Consider the following 8073-nt stretch of genomic DNA (forward strand, 5'->3'; position numbering starts at 1 on the left):
TTGGCATCTATTGTCTTTCTGTATTTGAAATACGTTGTTCCAGGATCTTCTCGCTTTCAGCGTCTGTGATGAAAAATCTGTTGTTAACCTTATTGGTTTACCCATGAATGTCATCTGCCTCATTTCTCATGTAGCCTTTAATAATTTCTCTTTGTTCTGTTTATTGGATATCTTCATTACAATGTGTCTTGGCGTTGTTCTACTGTGATTTTGTGTGCTCGGTGTCCTGTATGCATCTACAATTTGTATATCCCTTTCTTTTTTTATTTCTGGAAAGTTTTCTGTATTTATTTTATTCAGCAGGATACTCATTCCCTTGGTTTGAATCTCTGTACCTTCCTCTATCCAGATGACTCATAAGTTTGTTTTTTTTTATGTTATCCCATATCTCTTGGATGTTTTTCTCATGATTTTTGACCAGTTTTTTGGAGTTGGCTAGACTCTTTTCAAGATGATATATTTTGTCTTCATTACCTGACGTTCTGGCTTCTACTTGCTCCACTCTGTTAATGATACTCTCAATTGAGTTTTTAATTTGGTTTATCACTTCCTTCATTTCTAGAATTAATGTTTGATTTTCTTTATTATCTCTATCTCCTGATAAAGACGCTTAACTTCTTCTTTTATCCGTTTATGTAATTCATTTTCAATATGTTCTTTCACTGTTTGGATTTGCTTTCTCGTATCCTCTTTAAGGTTCCATTTCATCTGTCTAAGGTATTCCTTGAGTTCTTTATATGACCATTTTTCTGATGATTCAATGTCCTCCTGATTATTTAGGCTATCCTTCATTGTTTGTACTCCTTTTCATCCTTGCTTTTTTATGCTGCTCATGTTACTTCTTGTTCTGTTTGCTGAGTTACTGCTAACTCTTATTAATTTATTTGAAGCTTGGGAGGAAAGATAATAGTAGGGATGAGAAGAAGTCACTAATGAGAATGAGAGTAGGCAGGTAGAATTCAAGGAAGGGAGAATAAGAAAAATGAATAGAAATGAAAAGACGAAAGAAAAAAATGGAAAACAAATAAAGAAATAATTTTTTTTAAAAAAATAATGACAATTAAAAAAATAAAAATTAAAATTTAAAATAATAATAGTAATAAAATTAAAAAATAAAAAAATAAAAACATTAAAAAAGTAAAAGAACAATAACAAAAAAAATGAAAATGAAAAAAAAGAAGAAAATAAAAATAAAAAATAATAATAATAATACATGCAGTAACAGAGTTCAATTAACTTCTCTTCCAGAAGGTGGAGCTGTGCGCATGGGGCCAAGCATCTCCTCTCAATAGGTGGGAAGCAATCACTGTGCAGCAGCTCTTCCTTCCAGAGGAATTGAGTTATTGAAGGAAGTAACCTCACCTCACTTCTTTGGTGATGGAACTCTCTGAACTTGGGATCCGGGAAGCCAGGCACCCAGAGCCAGTCCCAGTCTCAGTCTCAGTGTTCTCACTTGCTTGGATTAACCAAAGACAGAGTCAGTATTTCTTGGCACCTACGGATGTGAGGATGGCCAAATGTCAGGAAAGCTCTGAAGATGGGCCTTTCCTGAGAAACCAGGTAGTGGATCACCGCTGGCTCATGACAACTTCACAGACATGTAATTCATTCACAATGACTGAACTTTTTGCCATTTTGGTTTTGGATGCACACATGGGATCTTTCTTTAGATCCATCAGTTGCTGAGAATCTAAGCCACAGCCTCACACAGAGCCAAGAGCCTGATCCAGACACATCCCTTTCCAAAGCAATTAAGCAAAGAGCCACAGGTGATGCCCATTCATTTCCATTTGAAAACTGTTTTCTTCAGGCTTCACAAAGGGGTGGCCTGAGGCAAAGACAATAGGTAGGCAAAAGGCCCAAAGCAGGTTATATCCACTGAGACTTTTCTGGTCACACTGATATCTGATTTTTCTGATATGCTGCCCATTCCCTTCAGTACATGGCCATGTCACAGACCTTGGGGTTGGTACATATCTTGGACACAAAACCATGAGCCTATTCTGGAGAGTGGCCAGAATTCAGGAAGAAAACAGGGACTTATGAAGGTAGTAGGTGTTGCCCATCCATAAGGCAAGCCGCACTCCATTCATAAATTGTGCAGGATGAATGCTGGGAAGCTTTCTACTAGACAGGACACATCCATTGTTGCATTCTCTTTTCTCATGTCTACAACCACGGACACAGTGGGATACAGGGATACACAGACATAGAAACACTCACCTTGTCAAACGACTTACTAGAAACATTTCACTCCAAACCAAACAAACCGCCTCTCTGATCTGGTTTTTTTGGCCAACTCTGTGAAGTTGTCAGGAAAAAAGTGTTGAGCAACTACCTGTTTTCTCAGGAAAAGTCCCTCTTCAGAGCTCTCCTGGCATTTGGCCATCCTCACAGCAGTAGTTACCGAGAAAGTCTGACTCTGTCCTTGGTAAATCCAAACAAGTGAGCCCACTGGGACTGAGATTGGGACTGCCTCTTGGTACCCGGCTTCTTGGAAACCAAGTTCAGAAAGTTCCATCACCAAGGAAATGAGGTATGTCACTTTCTTTGGAACTGAATGAGGCCACTGCCTTGGCAACCACATTGTCCTAAGAGTTGCTTCCGAGGGTCCCATGATATGGAGGCTTCCCCTACTTCCCGTGACACTTTCAAAAGTTAGAATGGTATATCATCCTTAGGCACCCAGGAACAGCTCTCCAAAGAGGCCTGGTTTGATCCATCTTCTGTACGATAAGAAGAGAGAGGCTGATTCAGACACATTGCTTCATCCTGACCAGGTTGCTTGCCAGGGAAATGACTTTTGCTCTCTCAGGTCTCATACCTGCCTAGAACTTCTCTGGGTATCATTTCTTTATGGACCTTTCAGGGTCTCAGCAGGTAGAAGATCCCCTACTTTCCTGTATTGTAAGAACAACTCTGTTCCTGCTCTTCTGTAAAATGAGATTGAGGGAACAGTGTATGTTTAGGGTTAATAACAGGTTCAATTTGGGTTAAGAGATATTCTATGTGATGAATAATGTTATTTGGAACCTGCGATATTTACAAGAATATAGAGGTGAACTATAAGAATGAAAACAGAAATCTGGGTATGATTTGAAGGCCAGAAGTGCATTGGCCCCTTGATTGGGATACTTAGCTTTGAATTATGTTCTCTAAAGATTTCTCAGATAATTCGATATACAATGGCATATGACCTTGTACCTAGGATGATTAAATGTAGCAGAGAACACCCAGTCAAAGAGGAATATTTGGTAGGATTAAGAAGATAGTCGGTAGGTTTAGGAAGAAGAGTGAGTATAGGATTTGGACCAAAAGTTCTTTAGCAATAGGGTTTCGGTTAGAGAGGGAATGTAAATGTCAGCACATAGGAAGAGTTAGTCACTATGATGAACTGGGGAAAATATGTAGAAAAGCAGATATCAATAGAGACATTACGAAATCAGGCAAAGTAAAAAGTGAGGAATAGGGTTAGATATTTTCAACAGGGTTGAGTTTCAATATGTAATCTTAGGAAGAAACAAATATGTTGTCACCAATAGGATTGAAATTTGAGAGCATTAGGCAACCTGGACATGGATGTTCTTAGTAATCCATGTTCATTTTCCACTTTGGCTTGGTACAATCATAAGTGTGATCTTTACATTTTTTGTCCAGAATATTACTGTGATAAAATATATATGTAGATCAGGTGACATGAGTATATCTTCCACCATTTCTGGGAGCAAAATATTGAATACATAAAATTAGTATTGGGGGTACAAAGAGATGTACCCTGTGTCTATGAATATAGAGATAAAGCATGAATAGACCGTACTGTGAATATATAATATAACTTGTTCCAACTTTAAATAATGGGTTGAACTGATATCTGAAAAATTACAGGAAATCTGATATTGATATACAATCATTCATTCCAACCAGTTATACATCTAATAGTAATATTAGTGTTTTGGTTGATCATGAAGAGTGTGTGAGTTTTGCTTCAAAAGTGGTTTTGGAAATCGAAAATGAATTATATTGCCTACCTCTGTTAGGTTCCTGAAATCCATCAAGTGAGAATGGGGATCCTTTGGGTCAAATGAGTTCTTCAAATCTCTGCAGAGGTGCTTGGTTTTCTCATGACTCCAATTCACATAAAGAATCTAAACCCCACAGTCACAAGGCCTCAAATTGGAGAAACAAAACAGTATTAAGAGCAGGCCTTTTTGATCACTCCTAGTACACAGGAAGTGTGTCTAGGCCACCCTGATGTTAGGCAAATGAGTTGCAAGGGAGATTTTTTGGACATTGTCTTGGCCTAGAACCCTCATGGAAAACTCCAGCCAGAGGTTAAGATGAGTGTCTATATGGGAGAAGATGAGGGCCATGTGGGAGTGTTTTGGTTTTAATTGTTTTCATTTAAGTCTCGGTTGGAAGAGTTTCCTGGGTCCACCTGGGCTTGAACTTTGGTGTGATTCCCCTTAGAGACTGAGTTCTGGAACTGACCTCAGAGTAGTATTGCCATGAATTGTGTTGGGATTATAGGTGGCCAGGTATGAGAGTTTCCCTTGGAACCTGAGATCTAGGCCCTGTGTGGCTTTGAATAGAGAACTGGGAATATCAGACAGGATATCACATGGTTTTTTTTTTTTTCTTAAAGACTCGGCAGCCATAATTGAGATTCAAAACACACATGGACCCCACATTGTAGACCTCAATGGGCCTGGCTTCATGTGAGCTTTTGGCCACTCTTGGGAAGCCTTGCCTGTGAGAGTGTTATATGTCTTTCTTTGAAATTAGCTTCCTAACCATTTAATGGTTCCTGAATGAATTGAAACTCACAGTGCCTCCAACTTCATTCGTGTAAAATTGATAGATAATTAAAATAAAATTTTAGAAATTACCATGACCAGATGGCACGGGAGAAACTTTGGATGTCTTGTTTCTGATCATGAGTATACCAGATAGTGAGTTGATTGACTGGGTTTTAAGAAAATGGTGTAGAACGGAGATGCCAGTAAGTTGAAGCCTGGTGAGTAGTGGGCCTAGAGCAGTGTTATGGAAGTGTGTGATAAAACATCTGTGTTGGGGCCATGTGGATCTTCCATTGGCTTCTAAATGGCTTGTGACTGACATGGTGCAGCGAGGAGACCCATAAATATAGAGGCATCTTTTTATGTGGAGAGGTTTCAGGGCAATGTTCAGAATCATGTTCCTATTGTCAAGGGGTCAAGCTAAGTGGGATAGAACCCTGGTTGGTGCAGACCCTGCCCACCACACTTGACAAAACTGCCTCCAGCACAGTGTCCCATTTGAACTCATTGTATTTGGTGAAGCAAATACCAAACTCCCAGTGCAGAAGCACGAAACACCACGAAAATTGGAGTATGACAAAATGGCTTCACAGTCCAAATGGTGAGACACTTAGGACTCAGTTGCCACAGTTTACCTTCAAAGAGAGAATTCAGCACTGCTGCCTCATTTTCATTGGAAAATAAGTAACCATGCCTCCAGGTCACATAGATGCAGACCCAGCTTTGATGGTCTCACTACAAAGGAAGCTAAAGCTCCTGACAACAACATGTATTTTAAGTGCCCAACCTCAGAGGCACATTCTCAAAAAGTCTTTAGGCCAGCAGAGCTCCATGTTTGTGGAGTGTTTAACCTGTCCCTTACTTTTAGAAACTCCTCTACCACCTCCAAAGAAGTGAAATCTGGAGCATTTTTATTCCACATAAATATTCACAGATTTTCTAACTCTTCTCCTCTAATTGTGTCTTACTTGAGGCGAAGGTAATGTTAAAGCATTGTTCTGGATTAGAGTGGGAAGATTTTTGTGTAGCATATATTTGCATACACATTGGATTCAATTTCCTAATTCCCAATAAAAATACTGAATCCCTGACACTAACCCATACACTACCAGGCTCTGACTACTAATCCTAATATGATGGAGAAAAATAACCCAAACAGAATAGAAATACAAGCAGTTCAGAGAAGGCATGGTATATAGTTTGGCTTGCCTTTTGTATGATACAGAGAAGCAGTTATAAATCTAGTCAATTGTTTGTTGAAATTGTTCTCCATGTGTTTTTAAAGTTAACAAATATGTGAATTCCTGTCTCTCTTTCTCTGTAACCAATTCAGTACATGTATTTTTACATGCATATATAGAATCCTACCAGGTACCTCACGTACATTCTTGTGAGGTGGCTGTCTTGGCAGATACACATTGAGAGAAGAGATCACTCCTACTAAACCATGTTGGAACTGAATATTCAACCTATGGGTGAGCTTCCTAGTTGAACAACATCATACATAAATCCATGATCAGTAAAATGAACATTTTTGGATCTGTGGATGATATATATTTTATGATGAATTTTGATTGACGTATATATTGGTAGTTTTATTTGTGTGTGTGTTTTTTGTTTCCCTCAACTGTTCTGTAAAACAACTTCAGAGAGATAGGTTAAAGATTCATGCAAAGCTCTGATGAAGGTTTCTAATATCTTAGTTTTGGTCTATTGCTGCTTCTAATTGGGTCATTTTTTGTGTCTCATGGACCAGGGAAGTGGTTCCTGTGCCCACCCCTGCAGCAATTCCTATTCCTAATAAAATGGCTAAAGTGAGGGATATATGTTACCAGTGGAAGCGGGTTGTATGCCCCCCTATTTGGTCTTCAAATGAACATGCATCATGATAGAGCACTCTGGGAAACATCTGCACCATTACACAATTAATCACATCTCTTGATCATTTTTTTAAAACATAAACAATGTTTAATTATATAGAATTATGCTGTTGTAGGGACGGCAAGGCAAGGCACCTAAGATAGCATCGAAGACAGGGAAACAGTTCTATTCGGTTGCAACCGGATTCAGAAGGCATTGCTTCTGTTGTAAACAATTAATCCCCTGAAACCCAAGTTTAGTTAGTTTCAGAATTTTGTACCTAACATGTAAGGAAAGGGTCTCAGAAGTTCACTGTCTGCAGAAGTTCAAAAAAGCAGTTTTTGTTTCTGTTTTTTCCTCTATTCTGGGAAAGTTAACTTTTCAAGGACAACTGGGAGGGGGAGAGCTTTTACTTCCGTTTCTTATTTTCACCCTGCCAGCTGTTACCATGGAGCCCTGTTTGTAACTTCTTTACCTTAGAAATGTAGCCATCTCTGTGAAGCCCCAGCTCAAGACCAGAGGCCTTGTTTACATATTTTGTGAAAAACAAGTAAGGAGGTGTCGAGCTTAGGAGTGATGATATTTTTAGCCAGTGGCCAAGGAAAACAGGGCAACATGAATAGAGGAAGTTTATCTACATTGAACTCTTTTATAGGGACTCTTTTTCTAAAAGTCTTAAAGTCAGCCATGGTGGAGACTTCTGGATAAGGTCAGTTAAGAATTTTCTGTGGGCCTGGTACAGAGGGGGAAGATGGGGAAGGTGGGGCTGGGAGCAGCTCTGAGAATCTGAGAATAAGGAAGGAGAGATGTAAAAAAAAGAATGGGAAAGGGGTTTGGGATTTTCCAAGCAACAAAAACTTGAGCAGTAGAACAGGTAGAGCAGAGGGGAAGACGGGAGTGAGTATCCCAAAATGCATGTGATGGACTTTAAATTCTTAGTAAACTGTTTTCAGTGATAACAAAGCAACTTTAAATACCATTTTCATTACATCTTGGATATGGGGTCTGATGGCTCTCCTCAGCTGGTTTGAACTTTGGGTTAGCTGGTAATAGGACCTGGTGGTACCTGGTGCGGGCACTGACAGGAGAAGAGAGGAGTGAGTAGGTGGAGGGGTGCCTCAGTACTGGCTACAAGCAAGGGGGCAATGGTCTGAGAACAGGCAGAGGTTTGTGGTTTTGATCTAATAGTTGGAGGGGAGAAATCAGGTTGCTGAGGTGGGAGTGAGAGCAGAGACTCTGGAGCAGAAGGATGAAGGTGAAGATCTATTGGATAAGCATAGTTCAAGTTGTGAGTGAAGGAGGTAAAAGGCCTCCACACAGGGGAATCTCCTTTCACCCTTTTGAGCACTTGCAGAAGTTTAAAAGGTCACGCAGAATTTGAGGATCTGGAGACCCCTCTGGGGGCCATAGGTTATGC

Source organism: Callospermophilus lateralis, unplaced genomic scaffold (assembly GCF_048772815.1).
Source record: "Callospermophilus lateralis isolate mCalLat2 unplaced genomic scaffold, mCalLat2.hap1 Scaffold_331, whole genome shotgun sequence".
Classification (NCBI taxonomy): Eukaryota; Metazoa; Chordata; class Mammalia; order Rodentia; family Sciuridae; genus Callospermophilus; species Callospermophilus lateralis.